At 43.7% G+C, this 21,192-nt stretch overlaps 1 protein-coding gene across 3 annotated transcripts in view; it reads left to right on the top strand.

The window, feature by feature from the left end:
- The first annotated feature begins 1,730 nt into the window (after positions 1–1,730).
- Positions 1,731–21,192, top strand: part of SYK (spleen associated tyrosine kinase) — a 106,619-nt gene continuing 87,157 nt past the window's right edge. For 2 of the 3 annotated variants that reach the window (XM_040245999.1, XM_040246008.1), the window contains exon 1: positions 1,731–1,857. The gene's annotated coding sequence lies outside the window, so the exon portion shown is untranslated. The other variant, XM_040245992.1, reaches the window with a different exon arrangement.

Raw genomic sequence — 21,192 nt, 5'->3', positions numbered from 1 at the left:
GGCTGCTCTCTGGTTGAGGTCCACTGGCTTCTCACATCAGCACTAGCTCTAGCTCACACAGGCTGGGTAGTTGTGGTACATGGGTTTAATTGTCCTTCCTCCCCCTCCCCAGGTGAAATCTTCCCAGACTAAGGATCAAACTCATGTCCCCTGCACTGGCAGATGGATTGTTAACCACTGGAAAACCAGGGATGTTGATAATTTTAACATTTTTTTAAAAAATCATTAAAAGCAGGCTGGTTAACTTTAAGATGACTCAAAGGTGGGAAGGACTGTAGCAGTGCTAAAAGGTGGCTTAGAGATGGATGGAAAACCTCATCTTATCTCCCATAAGCACTACCTAAGGAAACATTGTAATCTTAGTAAAAGCAAGACAGATTCTGTAGCCTCTGTTTAGACAACAATGGCTATTTCCTTGGCTATTTGCAGTAAAATTAAGTCCTGTGGTTAACAAATAAAGTGAAGTGAAAGTCACTCAGTCGTTTCCGACTCTTTGTGACCCCTTGGACTGTACAGTCCGTGGAATTCTCCAGGCCAGAGTACTGGAGTGGGGAGCCTTTCCCTTCTCCAGGGGATCTTCCCAACCCAGGGATCGAACCCAGGTCTCCTGCATTGCAGGCGGATTCTTTACCAGCTGAGTCACAAGGGAAGCCCTAACAAATAAAATCATAAAAAAAATCCTTCACTTGAGTTAAAAATTTAGTGGTAAAAATAAATGGAAGAGAATGTTCCAGTGGAAAAGTCTGAGGGGTCCCACTGGAGTCTAAGGGCCTCCTATTAACGTTTTTTTCTCCATGGCAACTTTAATCTAACACCCTATATATTTTATTTTATTGATTATATTTTGGTTAAGCTTTTTAAAACAGGCAATGGTAGCCAGAGTTACCAGGGCAGCCACGGTCTGGAAGCTGTTTTACGGGAAGATTCTAAAGAGGGCTAACAGGGGGGAAAAAAGGGGTGGGGTGGAAGGGGGATGGGGGTGGGGAGAGAACCAGGTAGGAGTTTTTAAACCATTTTAAAGACTACAGAGAAAGATGAAATTTTATTTAATTAAACGTCAGAACCGCTTGTGGATAAGAGGGAAGCAAGTTTAACTCACTGTCAAGAACCTTGTAATAATTAAAGCCATCAGACAACTGACCGGCTGGACAGGCTGGGCTCACCCAAAGGTGAGCTGTAAAATCTGATGTTCGCTTATGTCAGGAGACCACCTGGGAGGACGACATGGGCCTTCCGATCACCAGTCAGCAGGAGCGTCTTGGGTTAGTGATTAGGAATAGACCACACTGTGAACAAGATTCTCTTCCCAAACAATTGCACCGCAAATGGGCGTGACCCTGAGTGCCAGTTGGTCCTTGGAAGAATCACGCAGCAGGCAGGACAGGTGGCCAGAGGGTCCAGTTGTTGGCCACGCCCCCTTTTTGCATATGAAGCCCCCTCGTCTGGGCTTTCTGCGCCCGGGGAGTTGGGACCGAGCGCCCACTTGGCTCCCTTCCCTGCTCCCCTCCGGCCTCCCGCCTCTCAGGCCCACCCTGGGAGCCGGGTTCCGGTGCGCTCTGGCTGCCGATCCCCTGCGCTGGGCGCTGGGGGCGCACCGGGCACACGGGGCTCACGGGCGGCAGGGCGGGCCTGGGGCAGCGGGGCGCGGCAGTTGGGAGGAAGTTCAGGGCCTGCCAGGGCGCGTTAAGGAAGTTGCCCAAAATAAGGAAGCGTCGTGCACTAGGCGACTGAGGTGACTCCGGCGATTGGAGCAGCGAGGAGGAGCGGGTGGCCCGGCGCTGTGCCCGAGCTGCCCCCGCGATCTCGCCCGTCGGGTTCTCGGAGCCCCGCGCCCCGCCCTCGCCTCACCTGGCACAGGTAGGTGTGGCCGCGCGATCCTTCCGCTTTGGCTGCCGGGCTCGGGAAGGCGGCATGGGAGGGGAGAAGGCGCCGAGAGAGGGAAAGATGCGGCCCTTCCTCCTTGGCCCGCACAAGACCTGTGCGCCCAGGCACACCCGGGCAGGTACGCTCAGGGCCTTCCTGCTTTGAAAATCGGAGGGAACGTTTGATAAAATATTTCGATTGAGAATTAGTCGATTGTGCCAGCTTTTCTCCTAAACTTAGTTAGTGTCTTTTGGGCTCTGGTTTCTGTACGGGAAGCCAGGGGCTGGGCCTGGGGGTCTGGGGGCTGTGCAATGGGGCCCCCAAACTCCAGGTGCTGCCGCGTGCGCAGCAAGTGCGGAAGCTGCTGCGTCCTGGGAGACTAGCTGGAATCCGCAGGCACAAGAAACTCGGTGTCGGGTCTCGGAAAGAACATATTTTCGTTTGGCCATTTACAGAAGTCACTGGAAAATTCCACTGAACTTATGGAGGTGATTCCATGTAGAGATGTTCATTCGCATGCAAAGATTTTATTTATACTTTTACTACAGAAAGAGCAGTTGCATAAAAACATGACAGTTTCTGAACAGTAGCACGATTGCCTTTTTTTTTTTCCCCCTTCATATTCTCATGGTAAAATAGCTTAATTAGCCAGTGAATTACTTGAAGAGCAGGAAAGTTTGGTGTAGTAAAATGCGATAATTTTGAGTTAAAGATTTTTGTGCACTATGGCTGTATAGGGCTTCCCTTGTGGCTCAGTGGTAAAGAATCTGCCTGCAACGCAGGAGTCGCGGATTGGATCCCTGTATCAGGAAGATCCCCTGAAGTAGCAAATGAGGTCTTCAGTATTCTTGCCTGAAGACTCCCCATGGACAGAGGAGCCTGACGGGCTACATCTCATGGGGTCGCAAAGAGTCAGACAGGACTGAAGCGACTTCACACATGCATGCACGGCTTCAAAACTTTAAACCTAACCTACATAATGATACAAAGGTGATTCATTTTTTGGTTTGAATATCAAGAACTAAAAAGACAACCACTGGAGAAGTTAGAGTTTGAATCTTTGGCCGTTTGCGGTGCAGTCGCTTGGCAAAGACTCTCCTTCATTGTGCAGTATATTCACGGGAACCAACCCAAGACACTCTGTTGACTGGTGACCAGCTAGCCCTTGCCATCTTGCTAGGTGGCTTTTGGAAACCAGATTGCAGATTATTTTAATGAGTTGGCCTGACTCCATCAAAGATTCCCATTGACCCAAATAAAACTGTTGGCTGGAGTTGTTCTTTTTCTTAAACCCTAAAGGTAGTTCTGCTGCTGGCAAGTCACTTCAGTTGTGTCTGACTCTGTGTGACCCCATAGACGTCAGCCCACCAGGCTCCCCCGTCCCTGGGATTCTCCAGGCAAGAACGCTGGAGTGGGTTGCCATTTCCTTAGAGGTAGTTCAGTATGTAGTTAAAAGACTTGGAGATATCTCACATCTGAATCTTTGTGTTAAAAAAAAGTGGGGGTGGGGGATGATGGATAATTCCTGAAAGAAATGGAATTGATTCTAACATCTGTTTTCTTTGTTGTAGTAAGAACAAATTCATTGCTGTTACTCAGACAATATTTTCATTAGATGCAACTAAATTCGTTGATGTGCACACATCTCTCCTATCCCCAGATAGGTTTATCTTTGACCTAAAAGGTTTAAATACGTGTAAAGTATTAGATGTTTCAAGTGAAAAATCTTGTCTACTAAAATTATTTTATCAAATTGTTTTGTTTTATCTACACTGAACTTTTGCTTTGATCTGTTTAGAGAAATGTTGCAGTAAGATAGAAACTTTATATTTCTTTATTTTACTTTTATGTAAATGAAAAATTTATTCTTTGTATTTAGAGTGCTTCAATATGTAGAATTTTAGGAATCATCTCAATAACTATCATGTTCTTAATGTTTTAATCCAGGAATAAAAATGATGTATTTATTTTAGCTCTTTACCTTTCCTGAGGCTAAAATTGTCAGAAAGCTCATTTTATCGCTAGATTTACATTTCAGAAACCATTCACCTTAGCCTTCTTTAGATTCGTATTTATTGTTCTAAGTGCCGGTCTGATTTCTCTGTTTTTAAACCAAAGACTTCTTAACAGAATGTAACTTATGCAGCACATAGCATATCCATAATCATTATCCAAAACCCTGTGCCAAGATAATGTTGTGGAAGTCAAGATTTCTCAGAATTTAGAATATGAGTTTCAGCCTTGAGAAATCCATTTCTCAGAATTTAGTAAGGTGTGCATGCAAACTGACGCTATATATTGCACACCACTCCAACACAGTCTGGGCAGCCTCCTGTAATCCCACGTGTTAATATTTCTGCACCAATATTGTGAAAAGTCTCACTAAGTGGAATAAAGAGAGGCTACAAATAACTCTGTGCCAGTTTAGGGCAAGTATTGTCACTTATGAGGTTCCCTACAAAACTCACCAAAAACCTTGTTTTTCAGAGCTTTGTGGAATTAGGGCTAAGGAACTGAGTCTGTGTTAGACTTCATGGAGCTACTGTTAGGTTTTGAAAGCAACTTGCATTTCTGTTGCCCAACAAGTCACACTTTCCAGTAATTAGACAAATAGTTCCCCTGCCTTTACAGAAAGTTTGAAATAGCAAGACTTCCCTGAATTCTCAATGATAATCAAAATACAGACCCTCCAAGTGAGAATAGGATGTTTCATCCTTACTTATAGACTTTTCAACAGCAAAGTTTCTGCCACTCTAATTCTTTTTTTTTTTTTAATTTAATTTAATTTTTTATTTTACTTTACAATTCTGTATTGGTTTTGCCATACATTGACATGAATCCACCATGGGTGTACATGCGTTCCCAAACATGAATTCTAATTCTAAAAAAACAATGCAGTAGCTACTTAAAGAAGAGGTATTATCACCCTTCACAACTACAGCCTGTCCTTGGAAGAAATACTGCTTCCTGTTCACTTTGTTCTATCTGTCTCCATTATCTGTGCCTAAGGAATGGCCCAGTATTTTGTACAATCTAAGTTCTTGTTTGCTTTCTCAGCTTTCCACCATATAGTTTTTTTCTGATTCCCTAAGTCACCCCCTGCCCTGCCCCACAATTTCTTCCACTTCTGGACTGATTTAGCAGCAAATGAGTGGAGAGAAAATTAGGAACTTAGGCCAGTGAGTGAAATTAAAAAAAAAAAAACACATATATACACTGAACATTGTTTTTCTTTTAAAGCAACTGAAATCAAAAAGCAAAGTCTTAAAGAGAGACTGGAATTAAATTGCTTGACTTAATTATGTCTCATCATCTTACCTTCTACTTTGGAACTGAACAAGTTGGGTTTGCTTTTTTCATTCAGAAAAAAAAAGAGATTTTTTTTTTCCTTTCTCTTTAAAAGTGGGTGAAAAAGAGAGGAATTGTGGGAAGATTTTTAAAACTCAGCTGATTGGATTTTAAAAGGAAAGCTTTATTCATTCATTGTGGCTTTGCATCAGCAGGAATATTTTCTATTAGCTTAGAATTTTTTCTGGCAAAATGTTAGCTTGTATCAACTTGGTTTTTTTTTTTAAGAATTAATTATGTAAGTTTTGCCCTATGAATCCTGAAAGGTGGTTAAATTGAAATCATAAATATAGTCAAATTTAGCCACTGCCAAAGACACTGATAGAAGGAAGAATATTTAGTTTCTATTACAGTAGGTTTAACAAATCAAAATGGAGAAGGAAATGACAACCCACTCCAGTATTCTTGCCTGGAAAATCCCGTGGATGGAGGAGCCTGGTAGGCTACAGTCCGTGGGGTCGCAAAGAGTCGGATACGACTGAGCAACTTCACTTCACTTCACAGTAGGTTTAACAAATCAAAAAGGACTCTCTCTTGATTCTTTTGTTTCTGGAAAATTATGTATCTATTTTTGGTGGCTGCCAAAGCCTGAAGATAGGAAGAGAAAGGTGAGGATGATGTAACACCTCAATTACCAAGGGTAGTGTACTGAAAACTTATGATGGACAGTTTCTGGTAAGTAGCATCCTCTGTCCTGAGGGTACCTGGCTCTGATACTGGAATCCTAGCTCCTGTTGCTGGAGAAGGCAGTACCTCTCAGTGCTGTGCTGGAGCCTTGGTGGGGAGCACAGATTTGAGAGGACATTGGGCTTCCAGATTGGCACACTGTGTGTGAGATATTTGATCTGAGCAGAGGCCGGGCAGACAGCAGGATTGACATGGAGAGTGTAGGGCTGATGTCAAGTAAGTGAGGCTTAGGCCTGGATACAGTCAGCGGGGCAGTGTTAAAGGATGGAAGAGGGCTGAGCACCAAATTGTAGAAAAAGTCACAATTTAAACGTTGGTTTCTTTAGTTATACTCAGTGAGACTACAAAGAGCATTTGAATGTGCAACAATTAACCTTCTACTTTCCCACTCCATCTTCTGTCTTAAATGCTAAATCTTCATGCTGTTCTGGTCAGTCTGACAATTTATTAAATCTATCCATTTCTGTTCAGTTATCATGGAAATGTTTTGGTGCAACCAGAGTTAATCTTTTTATTTAATTTCAATTTATAACAATACCTTCCCATCCTCTAGTACTGTTCCCAAAGCAATCTTTTAATATTTTTAGCTATTTCTTCTAGAATTTTCCTTCTTATTTCCTGATGCTATGTTCACTTGCTCTTTATATATATATCAGTGTAGACAATGCTGACTTCCTATTCTGAGAAGTAAGGACATGGCAGTCCTAGGATAATTATTATTATTACCCAAGATAATCTTTCTGTGTGCTTCCCTGATCGATGGCTCAAGGGGTAAAGAATCCGCCTGCAATGCAGGAGACACAGGAGACATGGGTTCAATCCCTGGGTCGGGAAGATCCGCTGGAGGGGGAAATGGCAACCCACTTCAGTATTCTTGCCTGGAAAATTCCATAAATAGAGGAGCCTGGCAGGCTACAGTCCGAGGGGTCACAAAGACTCAGACCCTGCTGAACACAGCATGAGTGGATGGCTGGAACCTTAACCTAGGGTTAAGATGCTACTTGGTATTTACCTTATGATTTTGTTTACTAATAGAGCATGTTGTATAGTACAGTTCCATTTTCTTTCTTGGACCTAAAACTGTTTTTCATGGGGGTAAATTCTTGTTTCATTTTTGTGTTTTCTTAGTTGGTCCTGTGCCTGTGGTGGTTCGCTCCCAGATTCTCTGACATGAAGCTAAACCGCACCCCCCCTCCCAACTCGGACTCAATTTCCTACTGAGTCAAATATATCAAGCACTCTATGAGTTCCATTTCTTTCTTTTTCTGGAAACCCCTGCCTCTTTGCATCAGTCTAACAGTTTCTTTTCAGTCTTGCTATGCACCTATTAATAACTGAAGCATATTTGGGGGTGTTGGTTAGCTAAATATATTTTCTGCAAGTTGCTGTCCTGTACGCATTTTGGAGTCTTCATAACTCTTATCAACATTCGTGTACTTTTTAAATCCATTGTAAATCCATTGTCATAATTGTTGAAAACATTTCCCCCAAACTTTTGATTTCTATGGTTATTTGCTTATTTGTATAATTTATTACTTTTTGTAGTTTTTGGAACTTTTATACTTTCTCAGGTCGGAGCGTATTCTGAATCATGCTTAGTGAAAGATTATTCTTAGCTCCAATTTAGCAGTTAGCATCTATATTTTAAATCAATCTCAGTGTCACCTCTGTATTTGCTCTGACCCTGATGTTTTATTATTTGATTAATGGGAATATGTACTTTCCTGGGAATGGGGGCTCCACAAATTTTAAAAATCAGATGACTGGCCTCAATTCTCTTGATTTCTGAAGTGGGTGCTTTGCAATTTTAAATGGTATTTCCTAGGAAGCTTTCCTTGTTTAACCTTTCCTTGTTTCCTTATTCTTAGGCAGAATAAAGTTGAGTAAGCAGGATCACTGTCCTGGGCTTGCTCATGGCGGTTGTGCAGGTGGTGTGCATGGTCAGGGCGCATGTCACTGAACTCTCACACCCCTGTGATCATGGGATACACTGGTTCTTGGAGCATCTTGTATACCGGGGCTCTCCAGGTCTACTTTGGGAAAAAGCGGCTAACCTGCTGCCCCTTTACAAGATCCTCAGGCTTTGCTTAGACGGAGGCAGAACGCTAGGTTTATTTTCATCTCAAACACTAAGAGTATTTGAATGACTTGATTGCCCTAATGCTTCTGTCACCAAATATTTTTTATCAACAGCGGTTGAGAGTAGGGGGTCTGAAGTCTCATTGGGTTCAAATCCCACTGTTTCAAGCTACTCTTTCGGTCTTTGTAGATGGAAGAATTATAGGGGATTTCCTTGTGGTGCATAGTGGAGACAAGATATGTAGTAATCGTACCTGGTCTGTGGTTAGAACTGGCGTAACGGTCACAGTCTTTCCCAGGTGGGTAGCTCTGGGAGTCTGCCCTGTAGTCTTGGCTGGAGACTAATAATAGCAGTCCCAAATAGGTCACAGATGAGTAAGTACTGGCTCTGAAGTTTTTTTCTCTGACCTCCAAGATGGGGGAACTGTCTCTCATTTTCTTTTTGAAAAGTGTTGACTTGCATAACTGATGTCTGAGTACATACCCATCGGTGAAGAATTCAGATATGACAGGTGACACTGGAACCCTCATTGACCACCACCCTTAACCCCAGCCCACCCCAGCTGAGGGAGGGCAGCTTGATGTATAGTGTTCTAATCTATCATTCTGTGCATTCAATATACATGTGTGTATTTTTAGAAGATATAGTGTGTGTCTTCTTAATACCAGTGTCATCCTGCAACTAACTTTTTTAATCAACAGATTTGGGGGAGCCCTTCCTATCAGTGATCCTTGTGTTTTATTCCAGAGCAGAAAATATGATTAGTTATTGACAGACATTTAGGATTTTTCCTTAATTTTTGATATTATATACAAAGCTGCAGGGAATGCACTTTTTCTTTCATTTGCTCCCTCTCTTTTACCCTTTTCATTGCATTTTATGGAACTGACAAGTTGATCATTTGCTCAAGAAAGATCTTCAGCCCTGTCCATCCTGTTTTTCAGTCCATCTATTGAGTCATTTGTATTTTAGCAAACAGGTGGGCAAGCAAGGAAGAAAGGTAGTTAATTCTTTATTTTTTAAGTGATACTTTAGGCTCTTCCAGATAGTTTTTGTTACTACTTCCAGCGTGGACATTCTCTTCTTGCTTCATGAGCTCTATCTCCTTTGATACCTACTCATTTGTTTGCCCATTTGGTTCCTCACCTTTGTGGGCTTAGCTTTCTTGTTGTGCTAGGATGTGTGCTGGTCTTGTTTCAGAGATGCCCTCGGAGTTAGTTTTTAAGGCTGTGTATGTTGCATGGCCCTCTTTTTACCTGTCACCCATGAGGTGGGTCTGGAGAAGGGAATGGCAATCCACTCCAGTATTCTTGCCTGGAGAATCCCAAAGACAGAGGAGCCTGGCAGGCTACAGTTCGTGGGGAAGCAAAGAGTTGGACACAACTGAGCGATTAACGCACACACACACACACACACGAGATGGGAGGAGCGTGAGATGTGAGCAGGACAGGATGAGCCAGTAACCACGGTGTGGGGTGCAGGCACTCTGTTCTTTGCAGATGTGGCCATACTCTGCCTCTCCAAACGCACGTCTTTCCTGCAGAGGGCCTTCTGCTGCTCTTAGGGGTGCCAGCAGCTGAGGAGTTGGAGAGGGTTTGGCTGCCTGCCTGCTTCCCACTTTGCTTCTCCCCCACCTCACCCACCCCATCCCACCCAGGCTTTGTCATTTCCAAGGCACCACGCCCTTGACTCTTTGCAGCCATCCCCAACTGCCTGCACTTAGGCTGTGGTTTCCTAAGTTTGAGCCCATCTTTCTTTGAGTCCTTCAAGAGTAGTGAGAGTTTCCATTCCGCTAGCAATCTGCTTCCTTTGCTCCCAGCATGGTTATGGATTTATATTCTATATTATTGTTTTTAGTGCTGTTTCTTTTCTTTCTCTGCATTTTTAGCTGCTGTTTATACTTGAAGGGGAAGTCCAACACTTCCTTTTTTTTCAGCCACACCAATCAGCTGATGGTCATAGCTGTGAAGGAAGTGACAGGGAGGAGGAGGAAGGGGAGCTCCCTACAGCAGCCATGAAAGGCAGACTTGGGGCTTCTTTCATCTTCCCTATTGCCCTGGGAGCTGGGCTAGCCCTTCTACAGCTTAGGCAGGAACTGTTTCTAGAGAGAGGGCTGCATTGTCAAGTCTCTACTGATCATTAGGCAATTGCTAGTCCGGAATCATGTTTCTTAGAAGTGTGTAAGGATGCCTGGGATGGTAGAGGCACGGAGGGATCTTAGGTACCATCTAACTCAACCCCCTGAGAAGCAGTGAGTCCCAGAAAGATGATGTCACTTGGACTTGTCCAGCCGCTAAGCAATGCTGCTGCAAGTTGAAACCTACAACCCAGGTGTTTCTAATCCAGAATTAGACTCTGTATCCACTTCTCTAATGAGGAGCCTAAAGGGACCTGCTGTCATGCCTGGTGCTAAGAAGATTTAAAGTCCTATCAGTGGAGACAGCCAGAGGGCAGAAGCCCAGTTTGACATGTCGATTTCACTCTTTTACCAGCAGTTTAGAAAACTTGTTATCTTCATAAATTTGTGTTGAGAAATTAAGCAAATTCAGTATGAATAGGACCAAAAATTCCTGAATCCATGAGAGGTTAACGTGGGAATGTCTGATGCTTTTGCACATGTTACTATGCAACTGAGATTGAGCTGACTTTCAAATCTACCACCCAGGGTGAACTAAAGTAACATGAGAAGCTTTAAGTAAGGTTCAAAAGGATACTCTGAGCCTTTGTCTGCTCAGATATCAGGCTGATATCTCTGCAACTGTCCCCACACAGGATAGAATCACTGCTCTCTGCACATGTTATTGTTGAGAGGGTTGGGAGGGGGCATACATGGTGTCCTGAAGATTAGAATGAAGCAGGAGATAAAGGAAATTTTCAAGTGAAGTTCTGTTCCATGGTGGAAATATTTGTGATGCAGCTGGGATTTCAATGGTTTCAGTCAAAGGAAGGCAGGTTGACAACTCCAGGGGAAGGATGCCTTCCAGAAAAAAAGTTAGAAAAGTCATGTATGTTTCCCCAAGAAGCCAATACCTGCAAAACTATGTGCAAGATATTCCTTCTAGCTTATCCCTTTTCCACAGAAAACTCTGGAAACTATCAGCATTCATTAATAGAGGAAAGGTGTATTCATTTTCTAGGGTCCCTGGAGCACAGTACCACAGACATTTATTGCATCACAGTCCTGAAGGGTGGAAGTCTGAGATTAAGTTGTGGGCAGAGTTGGTTTCTTCTGAGGCCTCTTTCTTTGGCTTATGGATGGCATCTTCTCTCTGTATCTTTACATCTTCTTTTCTCTGTGCATGTATCTGTAATTTCCTCTTTTTATAAGGATATCAGTCATAGGGAATTAGGTCACATGCTAATGACCTCATTTTAACTTACCTCTGTAAAGGCCTGATTTCCAAAATCCCATTCTGAGGTACTGGGGGTCTGGACTTCAACATATGTATTTGCGAAGGGAAGTGGTTCCTCCCACAATAGGTAGTTAAGTGGAGCCTGCCACCTCCCCCACCCCCAACCCCACTGTGGACTTGCTATGTGGCCACAGGAGCATGAAGGAGCTCTCCATTATCATGATGGAGAGATTTCTTAAGCCAGCCGAAGTGAGCTCTGTGCACAGAAGGTTATGAAACAAGATGTCCATCACACACAAAACTAAGCAAGTTAAAATGCTCATGATACAATCTTCCTTCCACCTTAGACTGGCAATTTTTTTTTTTTAAATGAAACCTATGAGACCCAAAGGAAAAAAAAAAAAGTAAGAATGGTGAAGAGAGACAAATTCTACAAGATCTTAAGGGAAAACTGCAAAGGAACGTGGGGCAACAGACCCAAACTCCACATGGAATTTGGTGCAGAACAAAGGTGGCCTTTCCCATCAGTCAGGAAAGGGAGCATAGGTTATTAATTATTGGTCATGAGAAGGCTGACTGATGATTTGTTCTGTGTACAAAAATAAGTTCCAGATTAAACAAAAATATAAATTTATTGAACAAAAATATAAAGTGCTAGAAGAAAAGAGTTGAGTTATAAAATAACTGGAGTGAAGGCCTCTCTAAATATGGTAGAAAATATGAAACCATAATAGAAAAAGGTTGAGGAGTCTGATTTTCTAAAATTGCAAACAAGTCCTTATACAAAGGGAAAACATAAATAAGTGAGAGGGAAAAAAACACAAAAGATACGTTTATTTTCCAGGTCTGTGGTAAGGATTAGTAGCTTTCATATGCAGTGCTGGGAAAAACTGTGCAGTTGCGCAGTCATGTCTGACTCTTTTCAACCCCGTGAACTGTAGCCTGCCAGGCTCCTCTGTCCATGGGATTCTCCAGGCAAGAATACTAAAGTGGGTTGCCATACCCTTCTCTAAGGGATCTTCCCAACCCAGGGATTGAACCCCAGTCTCCCACATTGCGGGCAGATTCTTTACTATCTGAGTTACCAGGGAAGCCCTCATATGCAGTGAGTTCTTTCAAATCAATGAGAAAAATAAACACATTCCAATAGAAAGATCAGTCAAGGACACAAACAAGCAGCCCAAAATGCAAATGAACCAAAAGCACAAGAATATGCTTTGCTTCTCTGTAAACTCACGTTGATTTAAGGGTTTACTGTATGGTGAGATGTGGGGAAAAGGGACACCCCCACAGGTCAGTGCCTGCAAGGCGGTTGGGTAATGTCTTTGGAAATATAAAACACACGTGTGTTTTGACTCAACAATTTCACTTTTAGGAACTTATTACACGCATAAATTGATAAAACTGGGGAAATATATATATATATACATACTGTAACTCATTGTAACATTTTATTTTGTAATAGGAAAGAAGGAAGGAAGAAAGAAATTTGTATCAGGCTTGATTAAATGAACTGTGGTCTATCCATGCACTCAAATCATATGTGGTGTTTTTCTTAAATGTGGAATCTTACAAAGTAAAATATAAAGATGTTCAAGTTTAAAGCAAGATGTAGTATGTCACTATATTTTTTTAAAACACATGCACATAACAATGTAGGCTACATTGGAATGTTATTTGCTATATAAAGATGCAGGTCTGCTTATACCAGTGTGTGTGTGTGTGTGTGTGTGTGTGTGTAAATATGTGGAGAGATTCTAAAGCAAAGGCACCAAACTGTGAGCAGCAGTTATCTAGTGAGGGCAGCAGGGGAATTGGTTAGAAGGGAAAAAAAAAGTGAAATGTGCATTTTTACTTTGCATACAGATGTTTCAGTGATTGTAATGAAATGATGAGGTTTGCGTATGGGGCTGGAGGCTAAGTAGGAAGGGACCAGGAAAAGAATTAATTCAAAAACAAAGCATCAGTTATGGCTGTTGGGATCGTACTGTCTCCAAGGTGTTAGGTTTGGAGAGATTGGGTAGTTTGCCCAGAGATGTACAGCCAAGGTTTGCAACGTGCCTGTACACAGCCAGCATCTGAGCTTGTCTCGCTCACTGATGCCCAGGCTGCCTCCAAAGTTTCTGGTGTGGTTTGGCATGTGACCTGCCTTGGATATTTATTGTTAAGGTCTCCTCACTCCTCTTGCACCAAGCGCTGCAGCCAAGGTTGAGAACCACTGGTTTAGAATTAGATTATGGGATTGTATAGCACACAAGCACAGCTGAACACAGTTCCACCAAATGTGATTTTACTGGGTATAGTGGCAGCTATGTGTGCCTCTGATTGAAGAGACTCTGGGCATATTAGGTGGTACATCCTCACTTTGTGTGTGTGAGAGAGGGGCGGGGGGAAGGGAGAGAGAGATTGATTGAGAGAAGAGTGATTGAGATAGAGAAAACTCACATATTTTTATGCTTCAAGCACTCTACTCTTTGTAAACTTGCACTCATAATATCTGGAGGCCTGTGGAAGTTTTGGAAGCATGAGTGAGAATGTGAATGTGTTCTTAGCACCCTGCTGTGAGACTTGTAGGAGGTGAGCGTACCTGAAATGATTGTCCAAGAAAGAATGCGTGCACTGATTAGACAAACCATTTGTACCATTTTTTTTTAACCCAAGATAATGTGAATGATTAGTCCATCTTTCAGACTAGTTTTTAGCGTAACTCCAAGTCTACTGGCCTTATTTACTCTCAGACAGTGTGTAGTCTGCCTGTTTCATGTGAGATGGTTTTTTCTCATGAGAAGGATGTAAATGAACAGTCTTGCTTTGGGTGGAGAGCTGGGGCCTGGGTTTTCTGGTGACTGTGGCTGCTGGGCTTTGAAGGCTGCAGCAGATGTTGACGGAGGGGCCACTCTCTGTGTGGACCATTTGGGGACTTCCCGGGGGCTGGCTTCCTAGATTCTGGGCTTCCTGGTACTGACTGTGTCCATCCAGGCATACACGTGGGAGCACTGAGCGGCACCCACATGGGAAGCCCCAGGGGCTCATCACGTGCACTCACATTTATATTCTGTAATGAAACTTCTAGGACCATGACTGTGACCTATAAATGTCCAGCTCTGAAAGTCTCTCTGGGAGGCGGTGTGGGTGATGGGAGCAAACCAAGCCCATAGCTCTGATTCTGTTACTGACCAGGGTTTGTGGCCTCCTTAATCAATGGAAACTGGTCAGAGGCCAGACAAGAAATTCAAACAAAACTTTATTGGGGCACCCACAGCAGTGGGGAGCAAAAACAAGGAACAGTTTTCCTTGCTTGCTGCCCTAGTGAAAGTGCTTTAGTTCCTTATATGAAGTGGGGGTAGGGGTGGGTCCAGGGGTCAGACTGTAGGGGTGGCTTAAGTGGGTTGCTCATTCCCTTAGTGGTGTTGATTGCAGGGGGCATGCACAGTACCCTACTTTTGCTTTCAATCCACAGCTTTTGTTCCTGGCTCTTCAGAAGTGATGGTTGAGGCTTTTAGGTATTTTTTGTATCTCATCCATAATTTGCCCCAATTGCACATGCACACAGTTATTTTAGTCCCTAACAGCTTCTCTGTAATTTTTTGCTTAAGGAGATGTTTGTCCAGGTACAAACACTGCAGCAAAAGGTCCCAGGACCCAACCTGGGCTAGGTGTCCTCACCTGAGCTAGATGTCCTCACCTGGGCTAGGTGTCAGAGGCAAGCGGCAGGCAGTGCCCAATTCCGTCATTCCTTGAAACTGCTTCAGCCCTGGCCACCTCATCACCAAAACAAGGCTGAAAAGACCTGCCCCAGAGTGACTGTGGCTCCAGAGACACCCTGTGCAGAGCGCTCAGCAGACTGGCTTGCAGACAGGTAGGTGCTCTGCAGAGCAGTCATGGTTGCGTAAAGGTAGTCAAGGAGCTACATAGCCTCTGGTCGCCTGGGGATTGAAAAGGAAGGTCTCCCAGGGGCAAAATGATATTAAAAGACTTTATGGGAAGGTCACAGAAAGAGACAAACCTAGAAAACAGTAAAAATTGGTTACATCACTTTGCCAACAAAGGCCTGTATAGTCAAAGCTATGGTTTTATCATATACGGATGTGGCAGTTGAACCATAAAGAAGGCTGAACACCTAAGAATTGATCCTTTTGAACTGTGGTGCTGGAGAAGACTCTTGAGAGTCCCTTGGACTGAAAGAAGATCAAACCAGTCAGTCCGAAAGGAGATCAACCCTGAATATTCATTGGAAGGACTGATGCTGAAGCTGAAGCTTCAATCCTTCAGTCACCACCTGATGTGAAGGGCCTACTCAATGGAAAAGACCCTGATGCTGGGAAAGATTGAGGGCAGGAGGAGAAGGGGATGGCAGAGGATGAGCTGGTTGGATGGCATCACCAGCTCAGTGGACATGAGTTTGAGCAAACTCTGGGAGATAGTAAAGGAGAGAGAAGCCTGGCATGCTGTGGTTCATGGGGTTGCAAAGAGCAGCATGCTGTGGTTCATGGGGTTGCAAAGAGTCAGATGTGACTGAGCTACTGAACAACAACAACACAGAAAGAGTGGCTCTGGCCCAAGTGTCACTTGACTCTGAAGCAAGTGTGTGTCTATTCTTTGGTGGTGGCCTGGGGAACCCTGCTGGGTTTTAACAGGCAGCTCTTATGGAGTGTTCTCTCCTGTCCCCAAGTGACTGAACAAGGACAACCAGCTCAGGGGGTCCTAGCAGCACTCTAACCCTGAAGCTCTAAAACATAGTATGACATTATTTTGGACCCCAGTCATGTAGTTTTACATTGGTTTGGAGACCATGCTGAGGACATTGTTGTGAGCTCTATGCTTCCAGCATGCGGCCCTCTGCACATGTGTAGAGACTTTTAATGTCCCCTCCTTTTTGAATACAGTAAGCTAGGTATTTGGAATAAAGTGTGTCTCTTGTTAATTAAGAGAAAACCTAGAGTCCCAAGCTTGGCCCAAGTAGAAAAAATATCTGGAAGGCAGAGGTGTCTGGACCACACCGCGTGTTCCTTGGGGTGAATTTATGAGATTCCCTTTGTTGACCTGCAGTCCTATCGCATTGGTCCGATGGAGGAACTGCCTGCTGCTCACCTCTGACATCTTGCCCAGTTGAGGACACGTGGCCTCTCTCTAGCTTCCCTGGAAAGGATCTAGAACTGTGCTACTCAGAGCTTTGCTACCAGTCACATATGGCTGTTTATACTGCAAATACTTAAAATGAAATAAAATGTAAAAATCAGTTCTTGGTCACAGTGGCCACATTTCAGGGCTCACTAGCCTCATGTGGCAGGTGGCTCTGGGTGGGGCAGAGTAGAGCTAGTATCTCCATCACTACAGTGTAGTTTGGGGACAGATTAACCACTCTGTGTTATACCTGAGCCTTATGGGGTCCTTCCTGGGGAGTGAGGAGACACAAGTTTCTATCCCTTGCACACTGTTCCTCATTCTTGATACTGCTGTGTGTCAACAGTGCATTGTTGCACTCTTTTCCACGTGTGGATCCTGGGTGCCTCCTGTTTCTTTAAAGGACTCTAGCCTCAGAGATGATGGTGTCAGCAGGATGCCCACATCCCTGAGATAAGACCACAAGAAACAGGTCTGGCCCTTTCATTCTCAACACAGCAACCTCCATCAACACAGATACACACCCAGCACACATACACGTGCATACACACACATGCACAAGTGCACACACCGTGAGAGTCTAGTTTAGTGACAGTTTTCTCACATAGGGCCTGAAATGGTTCCCAGCTGTGCTCTTGGAGCAGTCTAATGGGAACCTCGTCTTGGAGAATACTAAGTAATATATCCTGGAGTTAAGCACGCTTGGTTCCGTATAGTTCCTGAAAGAATAGGCTAGTTTTTTGTTCAAGAGGATTTAGAGTTAATGGGGAAATTTTGAGTACTGATTAACTTCTCTGTAGTAAAATAGAAAATCCAATGCCATTTCCTCAAAATATCTGTAATCCAAAATCTGTCCATTTTAAAAGGAAGATTTGAAGAGGGAGTGTATTCTTCCTCAAGGCAAAATGAGAAATACACAATGCTGATCACATGACCTTGTTCTGTTCCTGCCAATACAAGAAAATAAGACTCTCACTCCTGGGAACCAAACGTGACCACGTGCATTTGAGAGCTCTGAGGGCAGTGGAAAGGGCAAGGCGGGCTGAGAGGCAGGTGCATCCTGTAGCAGGCAGCACCCGTGGAGCCTGTGATGGAGAGGGGACGGGCAGAGGGCCCACCCTGTGCGGGGGACCCACCCCAGCTGGGTGCCTGCCCCGTCCCCAGGCTCCATCTTTGCCTCATCCTCATTCTGGGCGGCGTAAGAGAGATGTGACATTTGCCTGTCTCTGAAATTCCTGTGCTGCTCAGTTTCGGGAGAGATAAAATACCACAAGTGAAGCAGTTGGATGGGTTTGCGAATTATAGAACTTCCTTTCATGATTCAGCCCGACATCAGGAAGTGGAGCAAAACGTGTGGATTCCCAAGCGGGTTTCATGCCCCACCCCACCCCCGGCCGTTACGCACACGCGATGGGCAAGGAGGACTGGGGGCAAGACACTTTTACCTGAATCGCTGAGTTAGCAAAATCAGTATGTCTAAAAATCAGTGTGAGGAGGCTTTATTGAACTAAACGTGGTTTCCTGAATGTCTTTCTTATTTCTTCTTTAGAATTCTATGTAAAACTTTGAATTTCCTACTCTTTCCATTTTTCTTCCGTTCTGTAGCCCGCGCTGTTGCTCACGTCATCAGCCAGCTCTGTTTGGGCCAGTTTTGAACCTTCAGTACAGAGGCAATAATTCTAGAACAATGGTTCTCTGTCCCCGCTGCTCAAGAGAATCACTTGGAAAATTAAACAGACAGTGCTATCTGGGCCCCACCTCTGGAACTACTGAGTTTGGGTTAAGGCATGGTCACCAGTACTTAAGGTACCCGGGTGGTTGTTACCTGGGTCCACATGAAGAATCACTGTTCTGGCCTAGAGCTTTGCTATTGAACTTACTGTTGAAAACATTCTTTTGTGATTTTATGTGCTCATCCAACACTGGGAGCAGCAGCACAAGCCCTCAAACTTAGACTCTACGCTGCTGTACCGACCTCTGTCCTCCCACCCTATCTGCACAGATAAGAAGCATCTGGAGTGATTTTGAAGCAGTCTTGGAGGTGTAATGGGCCTGCTTGGCCTTTGGACTCTTGGCAGAAGCATTCGAACCTTTCTACCACCCACAGTACTTTTAGTCCCTGTCCTGAAATTGTGATGTTTGCAGCCAGCCCTTAGCCCAGCTGAACCTTTTGTTTCTGGTCTAGACATGCCTGACCCCTCTGGGAACACCTGCCCTCTGTCTAGTGGCTTGGAGCGTGGCTGAGAAGAAGTCTGAAGCCCAGAACTTTCTCTCCTTTTGTAAGATCCTGGATAAGAGAATCCAGGGGAAATTGAAATTTAATTGAAACTCTAAACATCTGTACCACCCTTTTATTTAAATTCTCTACTTCAGGAATGTCAGTCTTACATACTTTGGATCTCCTTTGTCCTTCTAGTCTTCTTCTGTTGAATTCTTCCACCCTTTGTTCATTTCATTTTTCTCAAGCTACTCCATCCTGTCCACTTATTCACAGTGTTAGTGTCTGTTCTCTTTTTTTCTGTTGGAAATGACAGACATCATTTCTTTCCTGTGTTTGCCCCTGATTGCCGGCCTATTTCCCATGACTTTTCCTGCCTCCCCACCTCATCCTCTGCCCTTTGTGTCTCCATTTAGAGCTACTGTTTCGAACAGTGGCTGTTCTGTTTAGTCCTTTGGCTCCATGGCTGTATGTGTGGCTGTGATTTCATCTTCCCCCTGGGACGATTTTCCAGCCAGTGTTCTTTGTGTGCTATTTGTTTCTCTTTTTGCTTCTCTCCTTTTTTTCCTCTTAGTGTCACTGTCCAGATGCAGGGTAAGTTCCTCATCTTGGAAGTGAATCATGTCAGGGAGAGGCCTAGGATGTGTTCTAGCCTAACAGAATCTTTTCCTCATTTTCCGTAATGCTGTGTGTGTCTCTGTGTGTGTATGTGTGTGTGAGAGGGAGGAGAGAAAAGGAGGAAGGAAAAAGGAAGGAAGGAAAGAAAGGAAGGAAGGGAGAGAATTGGCTAAACCTTTACTTTTTTCAGGGAGGCTGCCAGCCATTCGGAATCTCCTCTCTACCCCCAGGGGATGGCTGGCTTCCTTCCACCTGCTCAGTAGAAGCCCCAGCTCTGCAGGCTTTGGGGTCTGCAGAAGCATCTCTGCTTCCTTGACCATCTTCCTTAAAGGTATTCATGCTCCCAGGACAAGGCTTTCCTGCATTTTGCTGATCCCCTCAGATTGTTGTTCAGAGTGAGTGGGGTCTATTAGTTCCGTGGCATTTCTCTTGTTCTTTCTAGAGGGTGATTTTAGAATGAAGGGAATTGTGACATCTTTACTCTGTCAACATCCAAGCTATCTGATATTTTGATATTTATCATATATGACAACCTAGCATGTTTGGCATTTTTATGGAACAACTACATTTCTACAGAAACAGTTAAGAACAAACACACAGAAAACAACTTCAGAATGACCAAAAAAGTTCATGTGGCACTCTTTGCTTCTGCCAGCCTCTCCAATCTACCTGTCCAGCCAAGGCTATTTTGTTGGCTGGTTTCTTGATCTGTTCATTATATTGATTCACTGAATACCTCTCACCAGCCAGGAATGGTGCTAGGTGCTGGGGCTATTGCAGTAGCCAAGATCCCTCTCTGCACTTAAGCTGTTTACAGCCAAGTTGAAAGAAAGAGCAGGCCCAGCACCAGGACTTGATCATATATAATCTCATTTATTCTTCACTGCAAATATTTAAAAATTTCAGAAAAGTGCAACATCACTCATAATTAACAAACACTGCTGATTTACCATTTTTTCCCTTTCTTTCCTCTAAAAGAAGAGCATCCCAAATAAAGCAGAAGTTGTACCATTTTTGAGGAGAGTAACTTCCTAAGGCTGGAGAGCTGGTGAGCAGCAGGCCCCTCTGGGTGCAAAGTCTGTTTATTCCCTTACTTATTTGCTGCATTGCCTTGTGTATATGGCATTGATTCTGACATGTGAGCTTTACAGCTTATCTACAGCAAACATCAACACCTATGATAGTAAACCAGACAGATTTTTTTTACACAGTAGACTGATTTTTAGTAAATGTAATTACTGCTTACATTTTTTGACAGTGCCAAGACACATCTTATTAGAGAGCCAGCAAATAAAGGAAAACATGGTTATCAGGAGGAAGCTGAGATGAATTGAGATATAAATTTCCAAATATTAGTATCTCTTGACCCTTGTATTGATGTTTTACAATAGCCTGTACTTTCCCGTCTAGTTTGTGACCACTGAGCCCCCTTGTGAATAAAAAATGAATCTAAGACTTATATTTAGCTTTCCACAGATCCCATAAGGTAAATTTGCCTGCTCACCAAATTTTTTCTGTGACCCCTGAATCAATACCCATGGTGCTTCTGTGGCCCTTTATGGACGTGTGCAGAGTGGCAGAATACTTGAGTCATCTGACGTGCTTGTTCCTAGCTTAGGCTGAATGAGGTGACGTTCTGCCTTCTAGTCTCAGCTCACCCTAAGAATGGTGTTCTTTTTGACATCAGTTGAATGGTGTATTTTCTGCGCTTTTTGTTGATGATTAAATTGATCCCCAAACACAGTGCTGAAGTGCTGTCTAATGTGCTGTGTACAGGAAGGCTGTGATGTACCTTAACAGGGAAAACACATGTGTAGGATAAGTTTCCTTTTGGCGTGGGTCATAGGGCTTTTTTTCTGTGAGTTCAATATTAACGAATCAACTATATATATATATATAAA

This window comes from Oryx dammah, unplaced genomic scaffold (genome assembly GCF_014754425.2).
Source record: "Oryx dammah isolate SB20612 unplaced genomic scaffold, SCBI_Odam_1.1 HiC_scaffold_1, whole genome shotgun sequence".
Taxonomy (NCBI): domain Eukaryota; kingdom Metazoa; phylum Chordata; class Mammalia; order Artiodactyla; family Bovidae; genus Oryx; species Oryx dammah.
Note: the sequence above shows the minus strand (reverse complement) of the source record. Positions and strands in the feature narration are given on the sequence as shown.